The following is a 13,237-nucleotide window of genomic DNA, read 5'->3' on the forward strand; positions in this document are numbered from 1 at the left end:
ATGATGTGCAATGAATTCTATTAAGCTATTGGGTTTGCAAAAGTCTCCTCCTTGCAGAATGACTATAGAGAGAATAAGATGAGAACAGAAAACAGAGAAGTTGAACATGCACCATTCTATATTGGTTTGCTTTCAGTAGCTGTAACTCTACCAGTGTAAATATATTTGGATAATATTTCTATTCAGTTATTTCTGAGATAGGAAATGTTAATTCAAATAAGTACGGCTGGAGTCAAGACAATTTCTTTTTTTAATTTTTAACCATTTGTAGAATTGTAAAACAAAACAAAGCAAAGAAAATATAAGGGATACGTACAGGTAAATTTAATAGTGAACAAATTTGAAAGTTGAGAAAAACAGGAAGGAAAATGATCTTCAAGAATCAGAATAGAAATGAGACTATATATTCTGTTCTCAGGTCCTAGATATCTGAAAAGAAAAACATGAAGAAAGCAGGTGTTGTATTAGACAAAGAATCGGAAAAAATATCTGGAAGCATGAGACTTTCACTAATTTCAACCATACATGAACGCCTGGATAAACTGGGATTCTAGCCAAATGGAACGGAACAAGGCAACAGAAACAAATCATGCTGTGCTTTGCCGAGGATATTAGCAGCTTGATAATTGTGCCTGAAATGCTTTTCTTTGTTTCTGTCTAATTGCCATTAAATTCATCATTTCACACAGAAGTTAAGGCCAAAACTCAAGGAACATTTTGAGTCATGTCACTTCATTTTATGACTTGTTTTATCTGCTTAAAATCAAGTCGATTTTTCCACCTTACAAGTCATCCATCTGAAGGAAATGATTATAAATGACCTGAGAAATTATGAAGATAGATGCTAGGAGATCCGTGCTGCTGCCTGTTTTCTATTATCCCTTTATTCCTAGTGTGAATTTTGAAAAACATATTTTTACATTTACATTTTTCTATATGGAAATATAAGTGGGGAATTAATGATAATTTTAAGGCAAAGCTAGTAAATGCCCACTGAACCCCAAATTCCTGATTCTAAGTGATGTGCTCCTTCAATTATTCAATGCTATTATCAAGTAAATTGCCCACACATAGAAGTTTTTAAAAAATAACATGCTGCATAATGGCTTCAGAATGTATGCCCAAGGCTTGGAGAGGAAAGACGATGCTCTCCTACCAGTGGTGTTGGCACCAGATAAAGGAGGTTTCTAAACTCAGTGAGTGTATATGATCACATATGCCCTGTAAATTNCAGAAAAAATAAAACTGATACTTTCAGTCTGAGATTTACTCATGTTTCCCTATGATCTACAGCAGGAAAGGCAGTTTTAGCATTAGTAAGAGAGCTGGGTTTTTGGCAGTTGTTTCTCCATGGCATCAATGCAGGATAACACATTTCTTCTGTGCTAAACAACAGTGTGGCCAAGTAATTCTCTATATCCTTGCAATTTTCCAGATTTTTCCTGCCAACAGTGGCACCTGGAATAAAGTACAAAACTGGTTAACCAGCCCTAAGTCTCTGCCTATGGCAATCTAAGTCCCACATGTGGTTGCAAATCTAAAGCATTTACTAATTGTTTATTTACCAAAAGAGAAAATTCTTTATGCAACTGATTTACTACATTAACTCTCTTCCAATATGCATCTTCTAGTTAGATTGTCAGCTTGGAAGTACATTATTTTTCTTTATTTTAGTTGAAATAAATTATATTGCTGTTCTACTTTTGCAGTTTCCTCAAGTTGTGATATTTCTCCCAACATTATGATTTGGTATAGAAATAAAATTCATGAAAATTGGAGAGTTTACTATCTAAGCTACTTACAAGAAATGAATCAATATTTTCAGAAAGTCAAGCATACTCTGGGATTCATTGCCCCATTTTAACGTTTTTTATCCCTAAAAACCATTTGTTAACAATGTCATTTATAAGGGCATACCTGACTCAAGTTGGGGCCTCTTTCAGATATAATACTCTCTCATGAACATTCATTTCCAAATGTTTATCGGCATACTCCATTACATGTATGAACTCCTTCCTATTTAGAAATGGTAATACATATTGAGCCATGAATAACCATTCTTATCTTGTCTTATTTCAGTCTACACAAAAGCCTCATTGTAAGGGGACATAATGAGGTTCTTATATCCTTGCTGGAGTGCTTTCCTTTTTTTCTCCCTCCCAACAATTTGAGTCACAAATTGTTGTGAAGTACAATAGGCTTCTGTAGGAAACATTAGGCTTATGTCTTTTGGTTGTCTTCCATATCTGAGAAGCCAGTGTTACAAAGCTTTTCCCTTAATTTCAGTAATACAGGTAATAGTATAAAAAATATTCCAGAAATCTACAGTGAAGAATAGTGAAAATAACTATGGACTTGGAGCCTCATGTTCAAGTCTAGTCTCCTCCTCTCTAGCTGGACAACATGGAGAATTATTAGGTGTAGCACTCCATGTCCTAAGCAAGATACAGCACAATATCTGTCACATAGTAGTATTTTAACATATTTCTAGTATGCCAAATATAAACCCTTTCGTCATGAAACAATCAGAACTTCTATCTTGTATCAGTTAAGTAAATAAAATTAAATTATTTATAATTTGGAAGAAAGGGTATGGAATAGAGAAAGAATACCATTCAGAAGCATTTTAGTTATAAATCTCTATTTTAGCGAGACTTTATTGTCTGCATTTATTGCGTATAATTCATATGCACAAAAAAGCTGCAACATGCCAAAAGATGAAATTGGACTCCTATCTTACACCATACACAAAAAGTAACTCAAAATGGATTAAAGACAAACAGAAGACTGGAAACTGTAAAATTCCTAGGGAAAAAGCCTTATGACATTGGTCTTGGCAATAATCTCATGGATCCGACACCAAAAGCAGAGGCAACAAAAGCAAAATAGGCATCAAACTACAAAGCTTCTGCACAGCAAAAGAAAGCCTCAACAACGTGAAAAGGCAAAACACAGAACGGTAGAAAATATTTGCTAAGCATATATCTCATAAGAGGTTAATTTCCAAAGTATATAAAGAACTACTACAACTTAACAACACATATAAGAAAATTAAATAAGTAATAGAAAATAACCCAATTAACAAATGGAAAAAGGACTTCAATAGTCATTTTTTTCAAAGAAGACATACAAATGGCCAACAGGTATAAGTAAAGCATTCAACATCAGGCATAAGCAAATTAAAAACACAACAAGACATTGTTTTACACCTGTTATAATGGCTATCATCCACCCAATTCTCCCGTAATAAAAGACAATTATTAGTGAGGGTGTGAAGAAATTCTAACACTGTGTCCTATTGATGAAATGTAAAAAATATAAAATGTATAGCCACTATAGAAACAATATGAAGTTTCCTCAAAAAGACTCTATTTCAAACATATTGGAAGTAGAACTTGCCCTAAAATTCTATTTGTATTGTAAAATTAAGCCTGACACTAAGTTATCTGATGACAATCCTTAGGCAATCATTTAGGCGTTCTTCTTGTTTGGTGTATTTATAGACAGGGTAGCCATAGAATTTATCATTCAAGCCAGGAAAACTTAAAAGGAAATGGGGTACCATTACTAATTATGCAAAAACAAAAGGAATAATTGAGGACTATACTCTGCAAACCAACATATATCGTCTATATTATTTATAGTGTTTCCAGGCTAAATATATCTTCAGTGGAATATTACTAGTCATGTCACATGCCCTGATAAAGAAAAATTAGCTCTCTTTAATTTCAGAGGCTGAAAATATTTGAACTCAATCATAGAGGCATAGAATAGAATGAAAATCAATCTTGACCATGAGTCCATGGTTTAGAGTTTTCTGGAAACTCTGAAAGACAGCCTCATGACACTGTGATGCTTCTCATATATCACACTGGGAATAGAATAAGAGAACCGGAGCACATTTTAATTCATTGATAGTTCGATTAGTAAGGAATCAGCTGCAGTGCATAAATACTTTAGCATGTAAATATCTTGACTTGATGGCACGAAGGTAGTGTTGCTTTACTTCTATGATTTTATTTCACTGTGTATGACCTTTATCAAGACTCTCAAATATTCCTCAAGTATAATCACATGGGAATTTTGAAAAAAAAATGCATATTCTGATTCAGGAGGTTTGAAGTAAGGCTCCAAGAGCCTACATTTATAAGAAACTCCCAGTAACAGTAAAATGTAGTTGGCCCAGTGTACCTACTTTAAGCAGCAAGAATCTATATTGAACTCTTGATATATGTATTATTTCAAAGCTATTTATAGCTAGTCACTTCAGGTAATTCTAAAAACTATGACATACTTATGGTACTTTGGGAAAGTATAGTGTTTCCTGTCCAAAGTTAGTCAATTTCTGGCAGGGCCAACACCCTAAATAGAAAGATTATATCTTCCATATAATTTTACATTAATAAATATAACATCTAAAATATTACTGGCACATTACCAATTATAGCATTTAATGATTTACAAAGTACTTGCAAATTGGTTTATCTCATAATCAATGGGAAAGCTGATTGTTTTTTTTAAAAAAACAAGCTTATCTATGTTTAAACTGAATCATCATACAATACATTTAAAATTGATACTTTAAAAATATTAGAATATTAATTATCTCATTTTGATTTTATGACAGATTCACTCAATCTGTTAATTGTCCAATACTAATGAATTAAGCATAAAAGCAATGTCATTGGGGAGTTTGTGGGGCTAATATATAAATACCAACTTTCTTCCTTACCTGAATTCAAAACCAATGAAAAGGTAGCAGTGTCAGACAGATGAAGATCAAACTATCACCTTCGCTAGTAACGAAGCTGACCTTGGGACACATTTCTTAGGCTATGGCTTACTCATCTTTAACCCTGAATGAGGCACCTGTATTCACCCAGTTCCTGGCACAAAGGAAGATTACAGGTCTCTACAAGGGGTATGACCTATCTTTTTATACTGTTGAAGCAAAAAAGGTAGTCCTGAATATAATCTCAGAAGACCCAGAAGGTAAGGAGGAAGAAAATTCCTATGGAATGGGAAATATGGAATGGGAAAATTGCTGATACAATTTATCATACATTTCACAATTCTTTGTTAACACAGTGCCTGGCTTATAACAGAGCTAAAACACTTTATGCATTTTTATTTGAATTGTTATAATCCTCATTTTGTATAAACTAATATTCAAAGTACTAACTGCTTATATAACTAGTAAGTGATGGAATCGAGGCTCAGACCCATCTCTGTCTCTTCTACCAGGAAAACATTGCAATATCTATCCAAATACACAAAATTTATAATGTTTTTTGGTCAACAGCACCTTTTTGACACGACATAGTGAAATGGCTAGATGTAAATATGTATAGTCTCCATCTAACAAACAAACAAGTGATTTTGTTTGGAATATTTGTGACAGGAAATGAGGTGATTAAAATGAGAGGTCTTACAGGTCCTCTATTTTTTAAGAGTTTAAATAGAATAGTGACCAAGAGCATGGGCCAATGAGTTGGACTGTTCCAAGTCAATATTCTGTTTCAACTATCTGTAAAAATTAATTTTCTAATCTACTCTGGAAAATAGAAATAATGGTAGCTCTTATATAAAGAGACCAGTATGTCTTAATGAAATAATAAATACACAGTGTCCCCCTCAAACTACTTAAAATTTAAATGGGTTTCTTCTCTTCTTTCTTTGCTTCCTTCTTTCATAACATATTTGGATGGCTTAATTTAATTTATATCAGGCAATAAAGACCTAGATTCTGTCCTCAGGAGACTTAATCCAGAGAGGAAAAGAAACCTGAATCAAAGACTAAGGGTTCATATAAAGAAATGCAAACTAAGTTATGATAGGCACTATGAAGGACACATCTTCATGCTGTTGTTGAAGGATTTGCCAAGAAAGGGTATCCTGAGAAAATAATAACTGAGTTGTGGTCTTACTAGTTAGACGGATGCCTGGGAAAACTCTTGTAATAAAACAAACACTGGTAAGAAGAACAACAGCCAATTCAAGGCAGCTGGAAACGAGAAGATTTAGAAGGATCAGGTTCAAAATGTGATATTACACACTAGTAGTAAATAACCTAGACCAAAAAAATGTAGTAAAAAAAAAAAAACAAGCATACTAACAATAACAACAACAAAATCCCCCAAAAGAAACACAAAAAGCCCCACAAGAAACAAAGTTGTGCCTGGCTCATGGAGTAGGTAGACATTATCAGTTACTAAAGTTAATTTAACAACAAATTTGATTTAACAATAAATTTTATTTTTTATTATTTTTCACTATGACTATATAGCCAATATTTGATAAATAAAATATTAGCAATCTTTTTCTAAAATGTATATCCTACCACTCAATTCACTAATTACCTCTGTAACTAATACTGATAATGGGGCATAAAATAAATATAAACAATTTCTAATAGAGACTACAGTGAGCCAGAATATTTGCAAAAATAGACAATTAAAATGCAGTACATATGGCCAACAGGAGTTAGCCAAATTTTATGAGGAACATAGCACAATACTGCCAACAGTTTTTCTACATATTTTGCATCTCACTGAATATATTGGGCAGCTGATGAGTTGTGCTACATTCATGGTCATATTCAAGTGTGCAGAAAGGTGAGAATATCACACAAATCCATTAGTAACACCTGAGACTCCCTGGGTGCCAAGAAAGCACATTAAGTAGGAAAATGGACTGGAATAAGAATGGCTATTAAGAATTAGAGTGGCTCCTTATCACCTGTTTCACATCAACTATTATAAAATACTCCAACTGTCAAGTGATGGCTGTCTTACCAGATGGAGGTTCTAGAACAAGTAGTCTCACATTGTAAATGACCACGGATAAGTTCTCTACAAGTATCATCATCCAAGCAACCATTATCCTTCAGTTGGACACATCCCTGTCTCTATTCTTTCCTATCTGAGTTCATTATCAATATATTAACCAGTTAACTTTGTAAACCTAAGGCATAATTACAAACTTATATCGTATCTCTACTAAATGCTTTAGTAATTGGCATTACACATAAAATGAGATCTTCACTACTTACTGTCTCACCCATGTCACCCTCTCTGGCCTATTTCTAGTCAATAGGCCCCCTGATCAGTATGATCAAGCCATATTGGTCTTCCTATTCCTCTTCCACACTATCTTTACAATAATCAGTTGTCATAGGAATTCTCTTAGCTTCCACCCTTCTCCATTATTCTTAATGTCTACTCATTCTTATCTCCCAAATCTTATCTCAAATCTCAACTCCTCAGAGATGGCTTTTGTAAGAATCCTATGGAAGTTAAGTCCAATTCAGAGTTTGTTATTTTCCTTCATAGTGATTACTACATTTTCTTTTATTTATGTTTTTGTATATTTTGTCCTCTGATTTCTTCAGTAGACTCTGTGCCTCATAGTTTTTAATTTGTCATTTCATCCTTGGGGATTGGCACATAATAGATTTCAAAAATTGTTTCAAATAAATAAGACTTTTGAAAGAAAATTATTAGAATTAGGAAGAGTGTAAAGAATAGCCTCTGAGTAAAACATGAACACACCCTCAGACAGACACACCCACACTGATATACATACACATTGTATACATTGTGTATACATTACATCGATAACCTAACAAAACATAACTCTAGTACACACTTTTTTTAATATCTATAGCTCAGAGTAACAGGAAATCAGTAGCAAAAATGTCATATTATTTTACAGTTCTCCTATAAAAAAGAAAATCAGTAAAACTTTTCAGTTTCTTGAAAGTATGTCTACATAAAAAGAAAGATAAAGGAAATATTAAGTAATGAAATTAATTTGAGTATATATACACTGCTTTATTGGCTCTTTCAATTATGTAGGCTATTTGACTAGTAAAATGTTTAGTACTGAATTCTGTAAAGAATATTCCTTAAAAGGGCTCCCTTATATGGATATCAGAATATTTATTTTAGCAATGTTTTTTAAGTTTATTTATTTATTTTGAGAGAGAGAGAGAGAGTGCAGGGCAGGGGTGGAGGTGGGGGAGAGAGAACCCCAAGTAGGCTCTATGCCATCAGCATGGAGCCTGAAAAAGGGATTGACCTCATGAATTGTGAGATCATGACCTGAGCTGAAATCAAGAATCAGACACTTAATTGACTGAGCCACTCAGATGCCCCAGAATATTTATTTTAATGGAGTGATACTGTTACTTTGGTCATGTAGAGATAGTAATACCTACAGAAATTACCTAACTTGAAAAATTTTGAAGAAAAGAAAGTTCTGAAATAAGGAATGGATCCCTATTCAGAACAATGTTCATGCACAGTTTAATACATGTATGTATATATAAATAATCATAAAAAGATACACAAATTTCTATCCCTCATTCCTAAAAAGCTAAGATTAACCTTTACATTGTAGTTATGGAAATTATCTTTGTCTTGTTTTGTTTTTCTAAGATTTGTGTTTCTTTTACCGAATGATATCCATTTACATTTTACCTTGGGATAATTCATTCTGTTTCTGGACTGCTATGAGTGTTTCTATTGTATTTACATCTAAGTCACATCTTGAAACATAAAGTTGTATAATCTGACACTTTTGACATTCTAACCTAAGCAAAGTTATCTCTGACAACAGATTACTCTGACTATTTGAAAGACTGAAAGATTTTGTAAGACTCATTAGCAAATTGGCTTTCAAATTTGTCATTAATGGAATACTTCTAAGATATCAGATACCTGTTCATAAAAAATGATGTTTTATATTTTACAAATATCCTGAAAATAACATGGTGTTCTCCAATCACCTAGTTAATGTTTCATATTCCTTCAACAGCAAGTTCATATGATGAGTCTGTAAAAGAGCCTTCTATAGTTTTTTCCTTCCATAGTAAATCATTACATCCTCAACATTTATTTTGTTTTTTGAGTTACCTATTGCTGTGTCAAAAAATAATCTGAAACTTAGATGCTTGTAAACACAAGCATTTAATATTTCACAGTTTATGTGGATCAGAAATTTGGAAATGGCTTAGGTGGGCAGCTCTGGCTCCATTCTTTTGCAGTTAAGATAAGAACTTGGGTCAAGATAAGAGCTTGGGCTGTAGTCACACGAAGGCTTGACTGGTACTGACGATTCCACCTTTTTGGTGTGTCACTCACATGACCATGGGGAAGAAACCTTGGGGTTCCCCATGTGGACTTCTCAATAAGGCTGCTTCACTGTCCTCACAAAACAGCAGATGGCATCCCCCAAATGAATGATATACGAGAGGGTTGAATTTGGGTCACACATATAATGTGAATCACAGTGCCTCCCACAATTTTAACTCATTAGGTTTTGTAGCACCATGAGAACCTCATCCCTCTTTCCCTTGCCGTAGTTATAGTCACCTGTATATGAAAAGTGGGGGAAAAAAAATCTAATGGAGGGCATTTAGTTTTCTGAAAGTAAAGTAAGTAGGCTTTTAACACTGCTTAGATCCAAAACAGTCTTTTGTGGACTAAGTAAATTGTAGCTTGGCTTGTCTCTACACTTAACTTCTTGATTACAATTTGATTTTTATTTTAAACCTCCTATAGAGAAATTAAGCATGAGTAAACTTCCATGTCAATATCCCTTATTATATTTCTTTTCTCTGAGGTCACCTATGTTTCCATGAGGTAACAGCTTAAGCCCTTGACTATTAATGCAAACCAGGATTTCTGTAAGACCACCACACTACAGTTTTCAATTTTCCATTGTGGTACTCTATTAAATATTGGTAGATGCTTCCTACTGGTATTTTGTTCTAAAATTGTCTCTCAGTGGAATTTTGAATAGCAATGAGCTATGTCATTAACCTTAATCATGAGAAAATGTCTACTGCATATAAAAAGAAATGCTTTATTTTGTGATGAAAATATGAGTCATCAATTTGGTCAGGAATTTCTCTTTCACTCGCCTAGTGTTTTCTGTGCTTGAGGATCCTAAAAATTGAAATTGCTCTTATTTTAAAAAATAATTATTTTTGAAGCAATAATTAGAAGTCAAGCTATATTATGATCCACAGTATCTGTTTGCCAATCTAAATTAGTGGGAAAGGGTGAAACAGGATTCATGGCTTTTATAAAGCATGCACTTGCTTTCTTCTAAAATTAGAAATTTTGGGGTGCTTGGGTGTCTCAGTTGGTTAAGTGTTCGACTTCAGCTCAGGTTGTGATCTCATGGTTTGTGGGTTCGAGCCCCACGTCACCTCTGTGCTGTCAGCTAGCTCAGAGCCTTAAGCCTGCCTCAGATTCTGTATCTCCCTCTCTCTGACCCTCCCCTGCTCACACTGTCTCTCTCTCTTCCTCAAAAATAAATAAAACATTAAAATTTTTTAAAATTCATTTTTAAATGATAAATCAAGCTGTGTAAAACAAAATGTATTCTCACATTCTTTGTAAAAGCCTAGGGATACCAAAGAATTAAAAAAAAAAATCTCTCTCTTACATTTCTATTTAAATGTAAATGTCCATTGCTATAACTTCACTGGTTGTGTAGGAAAAAAATTCAACTTATAATATGTTTCAGCTTCACAGTGTGTTTTACAATGATAAGAGAACCAAATAAAATATACTATATTTTCATTAATCAGTTGTCATTTTTCTTCTAACAACTGACTAAATGTTTAGTTATAATTCTGTATTTTCTAAATTTCTACATCAAATTTTTTCCTAATTTCTATGTCTTATCTCTACATAGTTAAAGTTTGACAAATTTTATTTGATAGATAAGAAAGTAGATTTTAAAATTATGGTTATACAGACTTACTATTCTATTATTCTAATGCACGGAATTTTGTTTCAGTCATTAATAACTTTATTGTTTAAAAATAATTAATAGTTTTAAAAACTATTTATTTATTGTCCTTTACTTTTTAAAGGACAATATTTGTAGGATTAATGGTAGAGATTTGTATAATCTAAGAATTCTTTTCCAAGATTATGCTTATACTTATGCAATTTCAAGAACATATCATCACTGCCAAAATTGTTAATGTATTGTGCATGATCTTTCATGACTTAGTACCCCCTTCCAGAAAATAATAAACTACTTCCTAGCAACACAGGCATGTAGTTCTTTCTTTCAAGTAAACTAAAAATATAAAGCAAATGAACTAAAGCTATAAAGATGCATCTTGGAAGTAGGCATAAATCTTAAAGAAGGTATAAATGTTAAAGAAATAATCAAACTTATACATTATCAAGTAAAAAAGTTATCCTTTATCAATGGCTTAAGCTTAGGTATTAAAAGAGTTGGATTCTCCAGAAAATGTAAAACAGATGTCAGAAAATTTAACAAAACAGAAGATGGATTGAAAGTAGTAGGCAAGTTATTTAAGAGAAATATGAGTATTTCCAATGGCATTTGTGGCCCATGGGAAGACAGCGCTATACTTTGACATGCTATTTTAAGATCTCTTAGGTATTTTGGACCCATTAGTCCAGAGCTCTTGCTCAGTAAAGATCATCTTCCTTCCTTATTTTTATAAACATTCCTGGTCATGCACTTTCAGCCACACATTCAACCATCTAATCAAGCCACAGTTCTTGAGGTTGGGCTTCAGTGAAATATTAAATCATTTTCTAGGCTTCCCTGCTTCCAGTGACTTTGTGAATTCACCAGGCCACTATGCAATAGTTCCTATGTTACTAGTCAGCATTGATTAATTGCACATCACATATCTTCCCTTGAGTTCTGGACTTTTTGAATATTGATTCAGTCCTAAATAGAAGTTTGGTAAATGGATAGAAGATGGACGAACATTCCTTGCAGAAAGCACAGTGTGATCAGTGTACAAAGGCAGCATAACTGATTATTTAAGAATGACTGGACCCGGGAGAGGGAGTTAAGAGGGTGGAGCAGTAGGAGGAGCCTGGGCTTGTCTCATCCCTGGAACACAGCTAGGTCAACATCAAATCAATATCGAACCATTTTGATCAACTAGGAAATCTATCTGAGGATTAAGAGAACAATCTGCATAATTTGAGGGAGAGAACATGGAAGGTACACCGTGCCCAGATGTGAGTTGGGGTAGAGGAGAGCCAAGGTGCCAAGGTGCCGCAGAGTGGAGGGAGCCCTTTTGGCTGAGAGGAGATAGACAGGGTGAGAAAACAGTGAATCGGCTTCATGCAAGGAAATCACTCCCCTTGAAAGTAGCTAGAAAAAAAAAAAAAAGAAAGGAAGGAAGGAAGAAATAAAGAGGGAAAACAAGAATGACTGGGCCCATCAGAAATGAAGTAGTCAGAATGGATAAAAAAATCAGATTCAACTTTTCTTTATCCCAAAACATGTTTTTTTCATACAGAATTAAAATACACTTAATCTCTATTTACAATTCCTTTTATAACTATATATTATAATAAAAATTATCCAGTCAAAACATTGGATATATCATATATTTTATGATTTGGGGGAAATATATAATACAAATATTGTTTTAATGTTATATATCTAAAAATATGTTAAATATTATAAATAGGCCCTTAGCAATATAATGCACAACTCTAAATGCAATACATTCAATATGACAGATATACCTGTGAAAATGTTCCCATAGGTACAATGGGAAATTACATATTTGAAGTCTTCTTATATTTATGTATATAGGGGAGGGTTTATAGGTCACTTTAATCTATGCAGTTCTATTTTAATCTGTACTTTGATTAACCATACTACTCGATTTATTCGGAAAAAACCTTCATTTTTAATGGCTACAGGTTAATCGTAGAAAAAAATGTCTTTTCCATTTGTCCTATATTTTATTATGTATAAGCCTTATATCTTTGGGCAAATTATTTAGCACTTAAGACTTTAATATTTTCTGTCATAAAGTATCAATGGTATTTTGATAAGAAAAATAACTATTTAGCAATATAGATCATTATGATCTGAGCTTTTTCTATCATTTGAAGACTTATGATATGCATTTACTTAAAAATACCTCCAAATCACCATATAATTTCTCTAAGGAGGAGTACTACTCTGGTGGTATTTCTTTTCCTCTAGATTGTACAGGACCACGAAAGTAAAGAGACAGTATTGTTTGTTGGTTGGTTATTATTGTTGTATTACTATAGTTTCCACTGTTGGATTTCCCAATAGTAAGAGTACTAAAGTAGAACAGAATGTGTTTGTGTGTAATTGAGATATAACTTACATACCATGCAATTACTCTTTTAAAGTATAAAATTCCATGAATCTTTGTACATTAGCAGAGCTATACAACCAT

Source organism: Crocuta crocuta, unplaced genomic scaffold, assembly GCF_008692635.1.
Source record: "Crocuta crocuta isolate KB4526 unplaced genomic scaffold, BGI_CrCroc_1.0 scaffold479, whole genome shotgun sequence".
Taxonomy (NCBI): domain Eukaryota; kingdom Metazoa; phylum Chordata; class Mammalia; order Carnivora; family Hyaenidae; genus Crocuta; species Crocuta crocuta.